The sequence below is a fragment of the Podarcis raffonei genome, chromosome 1 (genome assembly GCF_027172205.1).
Source record: "Podarcis raffonei isolate rPodRaf1 chromosome 1, rPodRaf1.pri, whole genome shotgun sequence".
Classification (NCBI taxonomy): domain Eukaryota; kingdom Metazoa; phylum Chordata; class Lepidosauria; order Squamata; family Lacertidae; genus Podarcis; species Podarcis raffonei.
This window is the reverse complement of record NC_070602.1, coordinates 94,823,393-94,844,591: the sequence shown is the minus strand read 5'-3', so window position 1 is coordinate 94,844,591 and position 21,199 is coordinate 94,823,393. Positions and strand designations below refer to the sequence as shown.

Genomic DNA, 21,199 nt, shown 5'->3' with positions numbered 1-21,199 from the left:
AAAATTTTGCTGAATGTGCAGAAAAATGAGGTGTTTAACTCTTCAATAGAGAATTAGATGTACATTTTGGTAGATCATGGGAAATTAGCATTCCATATACTTAGTAAATTACATCATGCTGAAATTGAATATGAACATATTCAGTATTCAGCTTTAATCTCAATAGTGAAGGTTTCTAGAAGTGAAGTACCAGTAAATGTTATCAAAGTGAAGAAGTGTACTAACTACAACACCACTGAGTATTTCTACTCAAATTATTATATCATGTCTTTTGTTGCTGTTGTGTATGTGTGTGTGTTTAAGAAATGTCTTTTGCAACTAATGTTGCCTGAAACCTGATGATGATTCAGCCTCAGCCTTTAATCAGTGTTGAAACATACACCCAACTTTTTAAGCTACAAAATTATCCAAATAGTGCTTTGATTTGCTTAATTTCCTTCTTTGGGCTTCAGAAAGCTGCTGCTGGCAGAACAGATTGTGGGCACTGTAGAGGTGTGAAAATATCTTGCCTCAGCATCTCTGCATCTGTGAAGATTTGATTTACCTCTTAAGTGCTTATCTTTTGGTTCTGCTACTAATTCCCAAGCGTTTTCCCAAAAATGACGCTGCAGCAAACTTTTCGAATTGCTTCCTTCCTTCCCTGAGCTTCATACAAAGGCTGTGAGTCCCAGCCTCCAAGCTGCATCTGTGGACCCAGACACCACACCAACAGTCTGGGGAGCCCTGGAGCACGAGTTATTGATATTGATATTGTTCTTTCTGGATGATTATTATTTGTTTTCAGTCTGTACATTTATTTGTTGATTAATGGTGGAGTTGATTTAGCTTGTTGATTGATTGATTGATTGATTGATGAGTGTCATAGGCTTCATCTGGTGACTTCCACCAGTTAAAACACCTCAGGATCCTTACTTTTAAAATTGATCAAAATGCAGAATAGAAACATCTGAAACAAAAACATTTTTCAATTTTATTAATGTAATTGAGCTTTCTTTACCTTTGATATAATCATACTTTTTTAGCTTAATCATATCCAGAGATCTACAAATACTTGCTGAGTTTGGCAGCCAGACAAAAAATTGTGATCTCAAGGACTAGAAATCTTTCCCAGTGGGAAGGTCTTGTTCCTGATGTTTATGATGTCATACAATGCAAGGACAAGTACTGCTCCCAGCAGTTTCAAGTTTGGAGTGTGTGTGTGTGTGTGTTTGTGTGTTCAAGTGTGAGAGGGGACCTAGTGCAATTGTAAAGCCAGACAATATGTTAGTAGAAGTTAGCAAAGCCAAGGTAACAGGCCTACACTGGTCCAGAACTGGTCAGCTAGAGGCTTGCTGTGTCTGTGTAGGTTGGTTGTTCTGTGAAGCTATTACAGAGCCAAGGCAACAAACATCTGCTTCCAGACTCACCATTGCCGTTTCAAATGGTTGTCAGATCTTTTCAATTACTTTGACTTGCTTCTTAATACACTATAGGATCCCCAAATTTGGGGGGGGGGCGGTATGTGGCAGGTGTAAGTATAGGTTAGTAGTTGTTATTTTTTTACTTAAAGTCTTTGACCCTGCTGGCTGCATATTGGCTCTGGAAAGGAAGATAGCAGTGACTAGTGCTGCCATACCTCTGGCAGAGCCAGTGCCTTTAACAAGTAAATAAAAGGAGGTGGTGAGAAAAGAAATTCCCCATCACCATTTGATTCCTTTCTTTTCAGCCGAAGTGACAAGGATTCAGCTCAGAGACAAATTGGAATCCAGTGCTTTAAGACATCTTAGGCAAACCAAGTGAAGGGATATATTTCGTAAGCCCAGCTGCAGACTCCTGAAAATTTTAAAAATCAAATTGCACATATATTTGGAATGTTGTTTTGTTTTGTTTTTATGACAATCTCAATGACTTGGGTCCTGAGAACAATGAGCAGATGGAAGATACTGGAAGATGGCTTTTTTGTCCACAGTTCCCTCTGCAATGTTGTTTATGAAATTCCCACCTCCTCATCAGTTTCCAGATCACATATACCCCATCCTGTGATGTTCAGGTCCTCCAAATCATCTAGGGTAGCAATAGCCAGTGTGGTGCCTTCCAGATATTGTTGGAATACAGCTCCCATCAGCTGCAGTCAACCTGGTCAGTGTTCAGGGATAGTGGGAGTTGTTGTCCAACGTTGGGCACCACATAGGGCACCTCTTCTCTGAATAGACTTTTCCATTTGCTGGGGAAAAGGCAAAGTCTGCTCAGAGCTGCCTTCTGCTTTTATAGCATTTAGATTCCAAGGCAAAAATTCCTTCACAGTGTTATAATTTATTTTAGGATGAAATTATGTCTTTCCCTTGTCCTCCAGAAATAAAACTAGAGAAAATCAAATTCGTAGAAAAAGGGCATGAAACTACAATTAACAGATGAAGCCAAATACTCAGCCACAGAGAAGTCACAAAATGGAAGGAAAGAAACAAAGTGGATATAAATATCAGAAAAGCAAGAAAACAAAGGGAGTCACTCAGACAATACCGACAGATTCTGAAAATTACAAATCACCTACTTTAACCTCGCCATGGGATTTTTCACTGAAGCTGATAATAAAGCAATCAGTCTGCAGGCACCTTGAGGATAACAATATAATAACATGCCCTTATGAGATGTGTGTTAGAAGAAGCTGCCTTTTTTGCTACGTGTTTTTGGCTGACAAGTGAAAACTAAGGGACATTTAGATTTCAATGAGAGATTTTGCATCATTCCAAGTAAGAATCTCTTTGAAAACTTGTGTGTGCCCATAACCTTATACAGAAATACAAGCAGAATAATTATTAGTTATCTACCATCAGTTTTTATCAAACATTATCTCATGGTTTTCAGCTCATTTATTATCTTCAAATATCAAATGTGTTCTCTAATCATATGTTAAACATATTTGCATGTTGCTTCTTTAGCAACACTCTCTCTTTTTTTTAATTACAAAAGAAACAATAACAAAGCATATGTGAAAGCAAGAAGTTAAAACACCAGTTGTCCAGTTAAAAACACGGGTGCATAATACAGCTTAAATTCTAAAGAAGGTGATATCTATTCCCTGGAAGATGTGTAAATGGATGTGGTCGATGTTCTCACACGGCATAATAGAATCCAGAGCTCCTGAGTTGGCTTCTGAGTTCGTTATAAAGCCTAGTTCCTTAGGTTTAGGAAACTGTCTAATCATTCCATACTCTCTTATGATTATTGTTAACATGCATATTATCAATTTACATTTTGGGTGGTTTTTTATGAAGTATCAACAAGCTTAGTTCTAAATCAGTCATTCTATTTATCTTCCATAGTTATAAAGATGCAATATTATCTGGCATTTTGAAAACAATAAAAGGTAACTAAATGCCTAGTTGACAGGTGTAATAACCAAAATGGGTTTCAGCACTTATTCTTTAACAGCCATGTATTTACTGCCTATGCAAAGTAATGATTTTAAATTGTTGAGATCATAATTTCAGTCATTTTTCTAACTGAGGTGGAAAGATATTGAGCAGCCTTCTGGATAGTGTATGGAAATAAATTCACTGATCCATTTGTATTGTGATTTTCACAATAAGTGGCACATAAAAAGAATGGTACCTCATAGAAATGCATTTTTGTGTACATAGGATATTAAAACTACAGTAACATTAATATGTAATCATCTTAAATTTACAGAAAGTAGAAAGACATCTGAGTAACAAACTATAGATTTTTAAAGCAATTGTCACAATTTTAATCCATGCCAAAAGCCAACGTAGAATAATGAAAGTCATCAGAGATTTTGGTACAGTAGGATATGCTGCCTATTAGATATATTTAACTGAGCAGTTTGAAACGTGGCATAATATAGGATTCCACGGCAAGATCGCCTTTTCCAAGCACAAACTGCTTCCTAGAGTGGCTGAGATTGATGGAGCAAGGAAATGATTTACTAGTATCTAGGTTTCCTGCTGATCTTGTCATTTCACCTGCTTGCAGTAATATATTTTTCATATTATTTTAGAGAAATATCAGTGGAAACATAAGGGCAGTTCCAGGCAACTTAGAAATACAGAATTCCCCTTCCCCTTAACCCTGTTCCTATGCTAACCCAATCACAGTGATATCCCCTCTTTATCCTGTCCCTGTGTAATGAAAGGGGACAGAGAGATAGCATTATTCTGATAACATTTTTTGCATAATCTAGCAAAAGTCACCTGAAACTAAGTTCCATTGAAATCAACACAGTCACAAATAAAGCTGCAACCCCACATTTGCTAACTTGCAAGATGTTTCCTTTGTTGATACCATTTGATCACAGTATTCTTATGGAGTAGCTGAGGGATATGGGGGTTGGGGGTCACTTTACCTTAGTGCTTCTGTTCCTACCTCCGGGGCAATTTCCAGAAAGTAGTTCTGAGGTGGGGGAACTGCTTGCCAGGAGAGCTTTCCTGTCACATCCTGCTAGGTTCCATTTTGTCTCCCACGTTATTTAACGCCTACATGAAGCCACTGGGAGTAGGCAACTGGAAATTTGGAGCATCACCAATATGTGGATGACACCCAGGATGACACCAATATGTGGATGACATCTGTCCATTCCATCTGAATCAGGAGAGGCAGCTGAGGTACTAGATAGGTTCTTGGAGGTAGTGATAGGCTGGATATGAGCCAAAAAACTGAAGCTCAGTCCCAAAAAGACAGTGGTGTTATATGTTCCAAGTCCTTGAGTCCTGGAGGTGAGAAGATGGTTACAGGTGAGGTTCTACTTCCCTGGAAGAAGCAGGTTTGTAGCTTGGTTATGATTCAGTTGAAGCAATTTCTGAACTACAGGTTCAAAGTATCTATTTTATATAATGTATGTCCCCATTCTTACAGCAGCATATTTAAGAATAAACTGTGAACCAGTTTTGTAGGAAATTTAATTGCACATGGTTCTACATGATACCATCAAATAGTGTTTTTAATAATGTATAATGAATTAGCTTGAACTTACTGAAAAGCATGAGAAGTTTCATTTGATTTGATGAGTAATTTATTTTTATTAAGACTAGGACAAGAAAACAACTGTGAATTAAAGTAATAGTACTTTACCAATTTTACAACTCCCACCAATTAAATTGAATTTTGTAAGGGGCTGATAACATGCATCTCCTCATTACATATATAATTACTTTGGTTTAATCATTTAATTATTCATATTGAAATAATGGATGTGAATTGACTGTCAAATCAGTGCAACCTTCATGAATTTTTGTAATGTGTCCCAATCCCCCAAAGCACTGCATTTGCTCAGAGCTCTACATACCCTGTAACATGAGCCTGTCTTTATTTATTTGGAGAGAGGGGTCATAAAAGGAATGGGGAAATCACATATTTCCAGTTATTTCCTTATTGAGCTACTTAGGAATAGAGGGCTCAGATTTGATGTGGCTGCCAACATTGTATACTATATAGCAGGATGGAAAAGGAAATACTCAGGAGAGTTGCAAAGGGAAAGGGGTGCTTTCTTTGTCTTAAAATATCCCTGTATAATGCAAACACACACCTCAATCCTAATACTTTCAGTTTTTTACAATATGTAAAATAAGGTATAAGATCTCTCTGCCCTGGCCCCCAAGGTTGAGCTATAAGGAGTTGTCAGATGTAAGTCAGTACTCCCTCAATAGATTGCAGATTCTTTAAGCAGAGGCTGGATGGCCATCTGTCATGGATGCTTTAGCTGAGATTCCTGCATTGCAGAGGGTTGGACAAGATGACCCTTGAGGTCCCTTCCAACTCCCATGACTCGCAATTCTATGATTCTATGAGGTCCAAATCAATTGAAGCACATCAAAGCTAGGAAGATCTTGTTTCTCAAACAAAATCCCTACCAGGAAACCTTTTATAGCCCCCTTCTCCCTAGCCTAGGTGGGTCAGGCTAGCCTAGAGTCAGAGAATACTTCACTGCCATGAAGTTACTCCAAAGTGTAGTTCTTATATGGCAGTGCACGGGGCAACTGCATACAGAATGGAAGATGTTCAGTTCTAGCCTGACCCTCCTGGCATTCTCACACAAGTTGTACAGTTCAGTCCTTTAGGTTCATTTTCTGGGGTCCATCTGTCATATCATTGCACAAATGAACAGATCCACTCCTTGCTTGATCATGGTATTGATCACGCAAAAATACATGAGAGGAAAAGGGCTCAGACTATTTCCTATGAGATACTCACTTCACAAGAAAGTCTTTTTTTCTGTGCTGAATAAGGGTCAACAAACTCAAACTCACTTCACCATACAGACCCTTTGTCATGTTTAAATTGAGTTTGAATTTATTATTATAAGACTTTTTCAACATGGAGGAAAACATGCTACGGGAAGTCTACCTATCTAGCTAATTTGACCTAGTTCTCAGTGTAAACTGCCCACTGATATCCTAGATGAGATTGTTTATATTCTCCTAGTTCTTCCTCTGTAGGTCCTTTATCTAGTGTTTTTGTTAGACTTGAGATTTAGGCTGAACTCACTCTTTGCTCCTAAAAACTAAATCTGTCAGCAACATTACATTGTTTTACAGTCTTCCTTGCTAAACCTGTTTGCACAGAATGAGGCTGACAGAGCCAGAATGTTTCATTCCCACATTTTGGCAGATGAAATAAATATTGAAAATATCAATAAAATCATCCTGATGTTCATTCTGGTTCTGATTCTATTGGCAACATTGCAAAATCCAAGGATTAAATGGATTATATATTATTAGTTGTGTTGAAAGTACTTATAGACAGAAATATTGAATGAAAAGTGCACTGAATGACCATGTTTGCTGAAAGTCTGCTACCATGTTGGCATAGGAAGTACTAAAGAAGTTAGTATAATTTAGTTAATACAGTATAGTTAATGATAGTTAATGATAATTCTAACAAGAATGATGATGGGATCTGGTGAGTTCAGAGCTTGTGCAATATTGGCTATAGAACATTAATGACAGCTCTCCTACACATTTGATAAGTGGTTGAATAAAATGTGGCACACACACAAAGCTTCATTGGTTATCTCACTTTTGTTTGCCATTGTACTGAACTGTTACTAGGAAGGCTGAAACTGCTAATAGCAAATTCAATAAATGTATCTCATACTATTTCATCAAAGCAATCGAGAAACAAAATTAAATTATTTCTATTAACCAGGCCCTACTACCTGAACTTCATATAAATGAAACTCACTGTCTCACCCTGCAAAGGATTGTGGGTCAATCAACAAAAAATAAATGCAAAGCAATGTCTATTTAAGTTATATTCTGCATCCAGCAGAATAACTTCATTATGTAGCTATAAGCAATGAGTTTATTCAGCCCATCCATTAAAAACTTACAGTTAATATTACTAAGGATTTTCCATACAAATTTAGTGAACTACTTATAATGTTGAAACTGGTTTTTACACACACTGATTTTTTCCCCAGATAGATGATTGCAAATTATTTTTCAAGGGTAATCAACGAAATAGATTTGCTTTATCCTTGAGTGCTTATCAACTCGGTTGGCAGAGTAACCTTGGAATTCCTCTTGGCATTAAACATTATGAAATTGTTATTGGTTATTTAATAAATATAGGTAGTTTAAAACATTCCTGGATACTGCATTGCAAAGTGATAAGTGAAGTGGCCACCAGTGGATTTTGTATGTATTGATAAACATCCTGTGACAATGGAACGCGGCTTCATAAAATAGCACAATAATGTGCTTGGAACCAATCTCACTTGATGGAAACAAGAAACCAGCCTGTTGACAGATGGGAAATTCAGATTCTATAAATACATCAACAAAATTATCAAATGTTGAAAGACAAAGGAACATGAGCAAAATAAAGTTAATTCCCTTGAGCCCCGTATTAATATAGGCTGCACCATCTGCACTATCAATTTGTGCTGAAATACCTATGACCTACACATTTGATATAATGTATTCAGGACCAGCTAACATGAAGGCACAACAAAACATAGACAGTTGTTCTATTCTCTAGAAACTCATGCTCTGAGAGTTTAAATCACCTTTGTCTCTGGCTTGACAAGGCAATAAATAAAGGAAATGAAAAGAGTTGGTGCCTTCACAGATGTTTCAAAAAATATAAGAGGTTCACAGTCTCTAAACATCTTGCATCATACAAACTGTATAAGGTGTAGGTCAGCAATGGCCAACTGGTGTCCATGGACCAGATGCAACTCCAAAGAAATTATTCTGGATGCTGATAGCCATACCAGAATTGTAGAGTTACACTCAAAAGTAACAGTTACTTTCTTGAATTTTGTATGTAATATGCAAACATACATATTGATATCTAATTCTATGACTGAGTGTATATGCTCCATAAATATGAAGACCATGCTGTGAGATGGTGCCATTTTCATTATGGAGTTAGATGCTCTTGGTCCCTAGACAAATGACTGGAGTAGCCTCTGAGATACAGTAGTTTTGACATTTTGAGTGCATACTATGCAGAATTAGTGCACTAGAGCGGAACTGAGCTAAATCAAGTGTCTTCATTTCACCAGAGTTTTCATAGAGAGTCTTTGCGCCAGATATGGAAAAACTGCCCCACCTCCATATTGTTGGATTAAATGTGTGTTTATCCTTGAACATTGGCTAGCAACATCTGGAGGGCCACATACACTAGTATAAATATTTATGCCTCTGGTATAAATTATTCATTCTAGCACACGAAAACTCCGGAATAACACATAGAATCTGAAATACCTTATGTTGCTCACTTTGGGCATATGTTGTTGTTGTTGTTGTTTAGTCGTTTAGTCGTGTCCGACTCTTCGTGACCCCATGGACCAGAGCGCGCCAGGCACTCCTGTCTTCCACTGTCTCCTGCAGTTTGGTCAAACTCATGCTGGTAGCTTCGAGAACACTATCTAACCATCTCGTCCTCTGTTGTCCCCTTCTCCTTGTTCCCTCCATCTTTCCCAACATCAGGGTCTTTTCCATGAGGTGGCCAAAGTATTGGAGTCTCAGCTTCATGATCTGTCCTTCCAGTGAGCACTCAGGGCTGATTTCCTTAAGAATGGATAGGTTTGATCTTCTTGCAGTCCATGGGACTCTCAAGAGTCTCCTCCAGCACCATAATACAAAAGCATCAATTCTTCGGCGATCAGCCTTCTTTATGGTCCAGCTCTCACTTCCATACATCACTACTGGGAAAACCATAGCTTTTACTATACGGACCTTTGTTGGCAAGGTGATGTCTCTACTTTTTAAGATGCTTTTTTTTGGGCATATACAAAATAGCATAACTGGCCTCTTTGTGCATGTTCCTGTTTGGAAGTGGTGCTACTCTGTGAGGCCACCTTGCAAGTTCTAAGTCTCCACAAAGCTTACACAGAGCTGACCTTTTCAACTACTGTTACCCATCTTATTTCATTACAGTGGTACCTCAGGTTACATACGCGTCAGGTTACAGACTCCGCTAACCCAGAAATAGTGCTTCAGGTTAAGAACTTTGCTTCAGGATGAGAACAGTAATCGTGCTCCGGTGGCGCGGTGGCAGCAGGAGGCCCCATTAGCTAAAGTTGTGCTTCAGGTTAAGAACAGTTTCAGGTTAAGAACGGACCTCCAGAACGAATTAAGTACTTAACCCGAGGTACCACTGTATTGCTACTTTGGGATTCTTTAAGCTTGGCAGGGCTGGTTCAACACACCTGATTCCAGCAGGAGTAGCCACTGGGGGAGGTGCAACACCATGGACAAAGCCTCCTGGCAGTGGAGTCACTGCCGAGTACTGGGATGTTAATGGGGAGGAGCAGGCAGGCACACCAGCAGGATACATTCAGCCTTCAGAATGTTATGTGCTCAGTGTTATGAACCAAGAAGGGTAAGGGTCAAGCTCACAAGTGGCAGGCTGCATCTCTCCCAGAACCTTGTCCACATCCTCAGATTGGGTAACTGAAATCTATACAGTTAATTCTTTATTTAACAGGAACTATGGCAGCTTCCTGATGTACTAATTTCTTCTTGGGTGGGTGGGAAAGAATCAAATTATCACGAACCCTTTTGTGGGATGTCCTGCACAACGAAAAAGAGGAAGCAAAATTAAAGACTTCAACAGAGGTTACACTGCTGAACAAAGTTGCTGCAGGCATGGCATTTGAATGTGATTCAGTGGCTCCCTTCCTCCCAATTTCTTTGTAAAAAAATAAGTAATCCTGTCCTGGTGAGCTAGCCCCTTTCTTTCAGATATAGGAAGGCCATGATTGCCTCTTAATGATGGCTGGTTTTATTCTGTTTGCTAGTATAAAAGACTATTCCCAAAACCTGGGGTGGAGGGGGAGCTGCTATACACTTTTATTTCTGCATTTCTAAACACTGCATACCTGAATGTACAAAAGAGACCTGTTGAAAAAGGAACTGTTGAATAGGGGAATCCCAAGAGAATAACAGTTAGCTCCATTTCTGTGCTGTAGATAAACCGAAAATGTTTTTGAAGATTTTCGAAAAAGGACTGAATACTTTGAAATGCAATGCAGAGCCAAGTCCTTTTAAATCAGATCTGCCAGTATAAGAAATGTTTTAAACTATATGCACCAAAGGTAGAGAAAATATGCTATATTAGACAAAGGAGGATGTTTGATTTGTTGGCTATAAGTTGTACTATATCTAAAAAGTCTAAAATGTCTATTGATTTTCTTTAAAAAATATGCTTTCAGTTAAAAGGGGTTATAAATCTGCCAAGCCCGATACCTTCCTTTAAACATGTTTATTTTGTGTAGGACACCCCCCATTGTGTCTCATTCACTGGATATAGCTACACATAGACATTAACTATAACACACATTTCCTTATTTCAAATTGACTCATACCGAGAAACTTCCCATCACCTGTAAAGTTCTTTGTTCATTCTGAAATGAATATGAAATACTTTTTGACTGCCCTTAGATACCATTCTAGCTTATATTCCAGTAAGTCCTTTTTCATTAAATGGGTCCCTACACTCCAGCATGCTTATTGGGAGATTTGGCATGGCTATGTGGTCATGCAGAGTTCTTAGTTCTTTTGGCTCAGATAACAATTAAGGCTGCCTAAAATAACATCTTTGGATTATGGTAAGCTCTGATTCAAAAATATCAGAAATGGCTGCTGAGCACCAGCCCTCTGCCACTTGGCAAACTCTCTCTGGGATGGGGCTTCAGTCTTCTTCACTCAGTGACCAGCTTACTCCCAGGCAGCAAGATCTGTCATAGCTTAGCACTGACTTCTTTTTCAATATCCTTTCTCCAAGTTGGATATTTAAGATAACGTCTTTCTACAGTGCCTTTGTGACTAATGTTGACACACAAAACAATAAGAGCAATAATATGACCCAAGGGTCAATAATCATGTCTTAAATTGAAATGACTCAGGCTTGAAACATGGGTGTACCAAAATACACACGTCTTATAGACCATCCTAGCATCTTCTCTACATATTTCTTCTCCTGTTTTACTAATGAAATGCAGAATACAACAAGTAAGCCATTCTTGACTGTTGATATATTATTCAGCTACATTTATGTGGTCAATTGCTTTCAGGGCTAATAAGTAGAACACTGAACTTCAGTGCTTAGTTTCAGCAAGAACTGTTAACAGATGCATGTTAAGAACACCTAAAAATGTAAGAAGAGCTTGCTGGATTAGGCCAATGGCTCATCTAGTGCAGCATCATATTCTTACAGTAGCCAACCAGAGGTTTGTGTGAAACATACAAGCAGGACCTGAGCACAAGAGCATCCTCCCCTCCTCCATTTACCAGCAACTGGTATTCAGAAGTATACTGCCTCCATCCAGGGAGAAAGAGTGTAGCCTTGGATAACTTTATCCTCTTTTAAAGCCATCCAAGGTGGTGGCCACCACCGCCTCTTGTGGGAGCAAGTTCCATGCATAAGGAGGTTGTTGTGGTTGTTGTTTTTTGGTCAGTCCTGAATTTTCCAGCATTCAGCTTCATTGAATGTTAAAGGATTCTAGGGTTATGGAGAGGGGTCAAAACTTTTCCCTATCCACTTTCTTCATACCATGTATAATTTTCTAAACTTCTATCATGTCACTTCTTACTCACCTTTTCTCTAAACTAAAAAGTCTCAAATGCTGGAACCTTTTATTGTAAGGAAGTTGCTCCATCCACTTCAGCAATTTGGTTGCCCTTTTCTGTACATTTTCTAACGTCACAAAATCCTTTTTTCAGGTGAGGTGACCAGAACTCTGCATGGTATCCCAGATGTAGTTTCAGAAGGCATGTATTTTAACAACTAAAACAATCCATATCATTTTAATATTATTATTTAATTTTAGTATAGAAACATTTAATCTAATCCATATTATTGGTTGTGAGACAGGAAGCTCTGGTCTGGAAGCTCCTTAGTATTTCCCAAGAAGCTTGAGTAATTATATTTAAATTAATCTGGAACCACAAAGAGAGTAAGATATTGGAAATTATCCCTGGTTCATCTCTAGAAGGGTCATTTTAGAGTTTATTACCAGGAATTAGTCAATAAATATGATCTTAATAATATTTTATAACTTATAATTTAATCTCTCCGCTATTATGTAAACTGTCATGAAAATAATCTTCATAATGGATAAACCAGAGTCCTGGTTAATGATACCAGCACTATTACAATTTATTCTAAATATATGAGCAATATGCCTGATGTTGATCCTTCTTTGAGCTGGCATGATGGTAATTAGCAAAATCATATTCCCACTTATTTCAGATTAACATAAATGATACATCCGTCTTCTGATTTTACAACCAACCATATGGTTTAATGCCAACGTTTTCATACTTGTCATTATGCAATGCAGGTTAGGCAATCATTAAAACAGCTTTTCCTTACATTAGGCAATTGGGGTTGTTAAAGTATGGTAAAATAGTGTGGAGGAGTTCCTCTCAAAATACCATTGTTATTCAAACTCCTCTGTTAGTGAACAATCCAACCTTCCTCCTCATTAAACCAGGCTTGGGGTGGAGTGTCCTTCCGCCCAGTTCTCCTACCTAAGCGGGCCCTCTGCAGGCTGCTGGTGCAACACTCCCCCTTCCAGCTGTCAAATGGGTGGGTGGACAGGAGTGCTGTTGGCAGAATGCCCACCAGTGATAACAGATAGCCCTGAAGTGGGGCAATTAAAAGTCTGGTAGAGGGATGGGCAGAGCCAATTTGAAATCCATTAGCTCCTGAGCTGGTCACAGTGCTGTCATGTGACGGTATCAAGCCCAATGGTCCTGCTACCCCACTTTCTATGTGGTCCTGCCACTCCACAGAGCACCGCTGTTGGGAATGGGAAATGATTGTGCTCATAATCTGTACTATGTTTCATTGCCAGGTGTAAGATATTTGAAGACTGTCAATCAAAGGAAGAGGAATAGAGCAAGTTCTTTTCTGGTTCCACTTCATGCAGTGGTGGATGGCATAGTGGGTTCTGGGTGATTCTACCACTACAGCTTACTTGAAAGGGGAAGGGAGGCAATGGGGAGGTTGGTGGGTGCAAATGGACTGGCTGGCTGCTACTGGCTTTCTGACTTTATTCTCTATAGATACAGGATGATGCTCCATGTGCTGCAGGCAGCCTTCTTTCTTGGGATACTGCAGCTTTTTCCTGTGGTGTGTGTGCTTCGGTTATCACATCCACATAGCTCCTTCTGCTGCCTCCTACCCTGTAACTCATCCCCTTGAAGTTCTGCCCCTTCTCATGCATGTTGTCACTCGACTTTCCCCCTTCCCTACTATACTTTCCCCTTCCTAGCATATGTGACTCTGGCATCCTCATGCTTGATCACTACTTGCACTTGTACAGTATCTTCATTTTCTTGCTGCAAACTCTGTTTTCTTTATCTATTGAATTTCTAAAGGGAATGCTTGTTGTTTTGCTGCTGCTTTTGTTCCTTATTTTCACTCTATGGGGATTTCTTCCTCTCCCTGCAATTTGTACTCCGTCACATTTTGTGGTAGGGAGGAAAGTGAAGTGATGGTCTAGAATTAGAACCTTTTCTCATTACAATCCCTTTAATTAGTGCTACACTGAATGATTAACAAAAGTTGAACTTCTTAAATATGGTCTCAATATTTATCATCATCATCATCATCAGGTTGTTTCACTGAAAAATGCAGACTGAACAAAATCTCCTCCATCTCTGCTAGAAAGTAATTTGTGAACAACACCTGTGAATGTTGTCATGGGCGGTGCTTCTTATATCACCTGACATTAAAATTATTTCCATATTTTATGGCTTGGTTTTATTTTTCTTGCAGAGACTCCAAAAGAGGCATTTTTTTACAAGATAATGTAGTAAAAGAATTTCCATTGACAGTGATATATGACGCTTTCAAATGTGGTATTGGGAAACATTTTTTGAGTAATTCACTCATCTCAAATGGTTAGGTATTAAAAGAGAAATGATTGAAATATGCATTCAAATACAGGACTAGGGATCTCAATGCTGGTAGAAATAGTAGCAAGCATAGTTGGGTTTCTCTAAAATAGTATTCATCTGCAGTGTGTATCACATTTGAACTTTTGGTTAGCTGCATTGAGTTTAATTGATTGTGAATTAATTAACACTCCAAAGAAGATGACTTTTTTCATGAGATAATTAATCTTAGTGAAAAATGATAAGTAGTGCAGCATAAGCCTAAGCAGATTTTCTAGATGTGCTTTTTTTGTTTAGTCTTGGTTGACAGCCTTTTTTCTTGTTAGATGAATTAGATGTCTAGAAATCTCCCTCTCTTATATTTATTTTGGCTTGGCAGCATATCGTTGTTATGGTAGCAATATTTCACAGCCAAAAGTGTTAATACTATCCATAAATTCCGTCCAATGATATGCAATAGTTGCCATCAATCATGACAAGTAATTGATGTTGATTGAATAAAATAAATGTGATGCTTTAGGAGGTTATGACCTTGTCATTTAACTTCATTGTATCTGTTTGGAATCACCTCTCTTATTTCTTTTCTTTTCTTTTCTTTTCGAACTGGTGCTGTGCTTTAAGACACCCAATAATGCTTCTGTAGGAACCCACATAACTTTATAAATTCCTGGAAGTGAAGGTAAAAAAACTGCTAGTTTGCACTTTTTAGGCCATCAAATTGAATCAGTAGACAAAATGGCAGAGAAAAGCAAAATAGTCTGTTTCTTGCGGTGTTGTCTGTTTCAATGTTCTTATCCCTGATTTTCTAATTCAAAGCATATTGATTCTTTTTGCTAGGCTGGGTAACTATTGGCTGGGTGCTATTCATAAGAAGGAATTCTTGAATAGCAAACAATATCAGAAGTGCCACACTTCAACTGATCTGCTGGTAATTCGCACTGATGCCATCTTGTTTTACTCAATGAGATGAATATATTAGTGGCTAATAGTGAACTGGTCCCTTAATAATTTGATCTTCTAATTCCATTCTCATGTTGAAACTTCAAACAGTTTCTAAGAGGATTATTTGTGTGATCTTTGTATTGCAATTCTGAGTGCTGCTTATTAGTAAATGAAATAGTTCTCATAACAAACAATACTTCAGGGAGAGTACAACCACTTCCAAACCAGGCAGCTGACCAATTATCTGGATTCAGGAATTGAAATTAAATATAAAGCAAGCAATGTTATATCCAATATGCTATGTAAGTGTGGAGGTCATAAGGACACACACGATCATCGCAACAATCTTGTGAGGTAGCTCAGACTGAGAGACATTGACTTCCTCAAGATCACTCCATGAGCTTAGTGATATTTGTTCTGAGTGATATTTGAAGCTCAGTTTCCCTGGATTTAGTTGAACGCTCTAGCCCAGAGCTTTCCAAACTTTTCTCTTTTGCCCTTTTAAAAAATATATTTTACATAACAAATTTAAATTCAAATTCAAATAAATCATTCACCTCTTCATTTAGGATTCCCTGAATCCTTTGACTTCCCTCTGCCCTTCCATGGTTACCATTATCAATCTTTTTTTCCAACTGCTTATCATATTTTCTCTAATTTGTTAAAAGAATAGTAATCCATTTTTTCATGGTTTTTCATACATTATAAGCATTACTCAAATACTGCCAAGGTTTTTAGTTGTTTACAGTGTTCTCTTAATTTCCAGAGTTTTCCAAACTTTTCATGTTGGTGACACACTTTTTAGACATGCATCATTTCGTGACACAGTAATTCAGTTTTACTAGCAAACCAGAGGATAAATTGATCCTTTTCCAGCCTTGGGACAAGCATGGGGAGCGTTCGCACAACACACCTACACACTAATGTGTTGTGACACACAGTTTGGAAAGTTCTGATCTAGCCACTACACCATGGTAGCTCTCTATTCGAAAAAAGGTCCTCAAAACTCTTTTAGTTCATGCATTCTGTTCTAGGTGGATTGAGACAATATAGTATGTAACGGGCTAATGTAACTAATCACCTCCCCAGTTAGATAAAATAACTTACATTTTATGTTTTTCAGTATAGAAATATGAATGAGGCCTTACCTGCAGTACAGTTGAGCCCAATGGGTTGAATCCAGACTTTGTTCTCCACAAATGGAAGGGCTTTCATCCATGAAAGGCTTTTGATCTGTCTGATAAACCCTATTAGCAGGGTGGGGCTATTTTTGTTGAGCGCCTTCCCTGTAGCTCCCTATATTATTGAATGTCTTCTCCAGAAGATCCTTCTGAAATAGTGCGATGCTGAGGCTGCAGGAGAAAGGGGAAATTGGTGAAACTTCCTTCCCTCTTTCTGTTAAGGGGAGCATCCTGAGTGGAATTCAATTCAGTGAATGTAACACAATGAACTTTTCTGTATGCTGCTTTATGTCTATTGTCCAATACAAGAAACTCTGAGTTCTCTGAAAGCTTCCAGTTGGTACAGAAACAAGCAGCTTGAAGACTGGTGAATAAGCCTATTAACAAGACATGCATGGAGCAGTAGGTTTGTGACTGTACTCCATGGGGAATTAGGAAATACTAAGGAGCTTCCAGACCAGAGCTTACAGTGACATTTAAATGCAAGCATCCTATTGAGCACTGCCTACAATTCTAATTTATTGGAAACATGTAAATTATTAGAAACAGCAAAATAAAGAATGCCAACTTCGGTTTAGGACCCATGCATTCTCTCTGGCAAGGTATATGACATTAAATCTGTTGGTTATCAATTTTAAGCCTTAGAACTTCATACATTATTTCTGTGCTGATGAGGGTACAATATGATTTCAGCATTGAAGAGTCATGGCATTGGAAACCAATATCTATATGAGAATTCTCAGGTTCACCAAAGGAGTGCTTGTGTGTCATGGTTCTCTCTCTAGAACCCAACATTTGGAGATTCATGGGACTATTTGCCCCAATGAGTCTACCAAGCCAAGGACTGCATCTTATATTGATAATGGTGCTTCAACATAAAATGAATTTAAACTTTATTGATGGTCTTACTAATTTATTTAGTAGATGCACTGTGAACTGGAGTGGAGATTTTCTTCTTACTATCTATCAATTCTACATTGCCATAGGCAACTGACATGCTGCTACTAATTTCAATTTATTAACTGCATCAGATGTTTTAGTAACAGGAAAGCTACAGTTCTCCCTTAGACAGAACAAGTAAAAAAATAAGTCATTTTTATTGCTGCTTGAAAATTTTCTGGGCAAATTAAGTACGAATTCTATTTTCTTTATACTGCAATCTTAGCAGTGTCAGATATCTATAAGTTAAAGCTGAGCAAGTATAGAATATTGCTTTGTTGTAGGAATGGAATGGGCCAATAAAATCTTGAGATGTGGGTAGGTATTTTGTCCTTGGTGTAGGAGTTTAGTTTTCTAAGCCAACACCAAAGGGTTTCATTGTCTCTTTCATGTTAGACTCAAAATATATCATTCAGACATCATTTAATATATCATTAAGAAGTTACTCTTCTTTGTATCAGTATAAAAATGGAACAGCATCATATCCCATCAGCACTTATATATGTAGATTTTCAGGTGCAATTCTTTCATCACAGTTATGTGGAAAAATTGATAGTGGAAACTTGAATCATGGGGGGATGATAATGCTTCCTTTGTGATCACGTGTTTATGTTTGATTCTGTATTCCGTATAATGATTTCAGATCAGAGGCAGAATTTGCAATCCCATCTAGTCAGGATTAATTGGTACCTTGGCATCTCCTGCAGCTCCATCAATGACATTTGCTGAAACAGGAATGTTTTGGACCTGTGCTGAGTTTTATAAAACCGGAGTGCTAGTTTGGGATCCTCTAGGGTCAGGGTATTTATGAAAATGTAAATTGCTGAGTTTGGGAGCTGTTTCAGATACGCCAGAAGAGTTTGTAGCTAATTTACAATTTCAGCTCTGCCCACCTAACTCAACCCTCTTCCCTATCCTTCATCCTTTTTGTACTGGATTATTCCATTCCCCCCACCCCCTCTTCCTAGAATAGTAAAAACAAAAATGCCATGCATTTACATAACTATATAAACTATAGTTAATTTAAACTTGATTGTGTTTCTCTAAGATGTAGATTATCACTGTTTTGTTCCCATACAGCAGGGGTGAGGAACCTCGGACCCAGAGGTCAGATGCAGCCCTCCAAGCTGTAGCCCACAGCACTCTGCCCAGGCCACACCCCGTCCCTGGCCACACCCCTCACTGGTCCTGCTTTGCTCCCTTCTTTTAGTGTTTTTGCCTGGCTGCAATGTGACCTCGAACTCCGATGATGCCCCTTCCTTGCCTGGGTAGAGGATAGAGAGGGGTATGTTGGCCTTGTGTAGAAAGCAGCTTGCTGTACAAAGATAACATTTACATCAATCATTCCACCCATTTTTCCTCTGGCCACTGGCATGTGGTTCCTGGATTGCTGCCCAGAAAGAAATACTGCCCTCAGGCTGAAATATGTCCAACACCCCTGTACAAGACACCACCTGATATCTATCTCCCTCCAAGAACCTTGAAATTATTCTGAGGGTTGCTGAGCATAATCGCAAATCTTTTATTTAAGGACTTGCCTGCCAATCAATCAATCTTTCTCTTTTTCTATAATAAATTTGTATATTCTTTTATTCTAAGGTTGTCTGTTGAGGGATTGCTAATTCCTTTTAGTATGGTATTAGGGAAATGTAATTTGCCCCATTGTGTCCAATGGGATTTACTCCCGGGTTTACAGGATTGTCTCTGTAGACTGTTATGGTTGTCTTCACCCTTGGTACTGCTGGGTGACTGGACAACACGGATGGGTCTGCTACCGGAATGGAATAAGCAAGCGTCAGCTGCATGTCACAAGTCAATGGAGATCAAATAACAGGGAAATTGGATCAGAGGCTAAGGAACAGATATAGAGGATGTGATCAGGGCACTTGAGTTGCCTGGGTAAAGATTAAAGGTGCTTGTAATCGAGTGAAATCAAAGGGTTGAGAAATCGAGAGTGGGTGTCTACTGCAAATGTTGAAGTGCTTCTTACTTCTATAACACATCTGTCTGTCCATTTTACACTTACTACTGAACCTCTAATTAGATAAACACTCTTTGTATTTAGTGAAATTATTTGCAAATACAACAGAAAGGTTTGATGCCTTCTTTGTGTGTATCAGTGAAGTACAGAATCATAGAATCTTAGAATTGTAGATCTGGAAGGGACCCCAATGTTCATCTAGTCCAACCCCCTGCAATGCATAGGGTACTGCAACCCTATATTCAGTATGACATCATGAAAAGGAGGCACCTAGACTTTGTTTAACTATTGTAGTAATGCTTTGAAATAAACAACTGTTCACACAGGGCTGAAGTGTAATTCTAGGATATCTATAAAATCTGCATTTTTTTAGTTTATAAGTGGTACTTTCAGCAAAAGCTCATAAATATTTAAAAGATTTTTCACTAAACATAAATGCAGATTAATTAAATGGAATATAGAATACCTTGCTGCATGTATATAAAATATAATTTATTCTAAAGCACATTTGACAACTAATACTTTTTAAAATATAAGTTGTTGGCAATATAATAGCAGCCTTTTAGAAATACTAAATATAAACATGCAAATGTATGTTATTGTAAATACAGTAAGTTTCTTATTTCCATATTTAAACCTAGAAAAATCACCATATTAAAATATGCATGTAATCTTCCTTTGACTTTAATATTTATATTACTGATGATACTGTACTAATTACCTGTTAAATCATACCTGCAGTCATCCTTGCAAGTATAGCTGCTTTTCTATGATAGCTGGAGTTGTTTTTCCATGACGTTTTTCCATATGACTTGAGAGTTCATTTGAAAGCCGCAACCATGTGGGAATGATCAAGTGGGTACACTTGGTCTTTGTCATCGAACCTTTAACTTCCTCCCATGGGAATGCTATTTTGCATTCTATTGACCCAAATGATTGCCCCACCAACCTGTTGTCTCATTCGACACTGTGCTCTCCTCAGCATGTGGGGACGAACCAGTTTCCATGCAGACTGGGGTTCTTATAATGAACATTTACTCAAACGTTCCTAATTAATTTCAACTTCAGTGGCTTTATGTTGGTATCACACCACTTTAAAGATGACGATGACTTTAAAGTCTGCTGCTGAATGTCATTGGAACTCCAGTTCATTAGCATAATTGCATACATGCATAGCTGGCACTGGTGCATACTTGAGGTTTCCAACCCCTATGGTTGTAATTTCATGGGCAGTCATTTAATTTTATCCTGATTCTAATTTTTAAGCTGTATTTTAATCAATTGTTTGTGTTTTAATGTATTTGACATTTGATGTTAGCTGCCCTGAGCCCAGTCTTGGCTGGGAAGGGCGGGGTATAAATAAAAATTTACTTACTTTAGTTGTTGGACTGCCAGTTAGAGTGTTGGACCTGGGTTCAAATTCCTACTGAGGCATGAAGCCCACTGGGTGACCTTGGACCAGTCAGTGTGTCACCACCTTGAGCTCCTGTGTTGATGTTTGCGTGCCCAGAACAGGGTGTCAGAGCAGTAAATGACAGAGGCTTTGATGGGTTGAACAATGCCACAACTTTTATTTTGGTTACAACAACCATGGCAGAGTGCAAGATCTATTCAATGTGCAGCCCCCTTGCTGTCCAATGTCCACAGCCCCTAGCAGATGGGCTGAAGTATATAGGCCCACATCAGCATAGTCTAGTCCCAAGCAGCTTGGGAGTGCTGCAACCCAGCACAAGGCAACATCCCACTATCCCTTAAGGCAGTGTTTCCCAAACTTGGGTCTCCAGATGTTTGGGGACTACAACTCCTAC

General features: G+C 38.4%; 1 protein-coding gene across 2 annotated transcripts in view; it reads left to right on the top strand.

Annotated features, from left to right (window-relative positions):
- The window catches only part of DPP10 (dipeptidyl peptidase like 10), a 512,130-nt gene that overhangs the window by 419,763 nt on the left and 71,168 nt on the right, over positions 1 to 21,199 (top strand). The window lies entirely within an intron of this gene.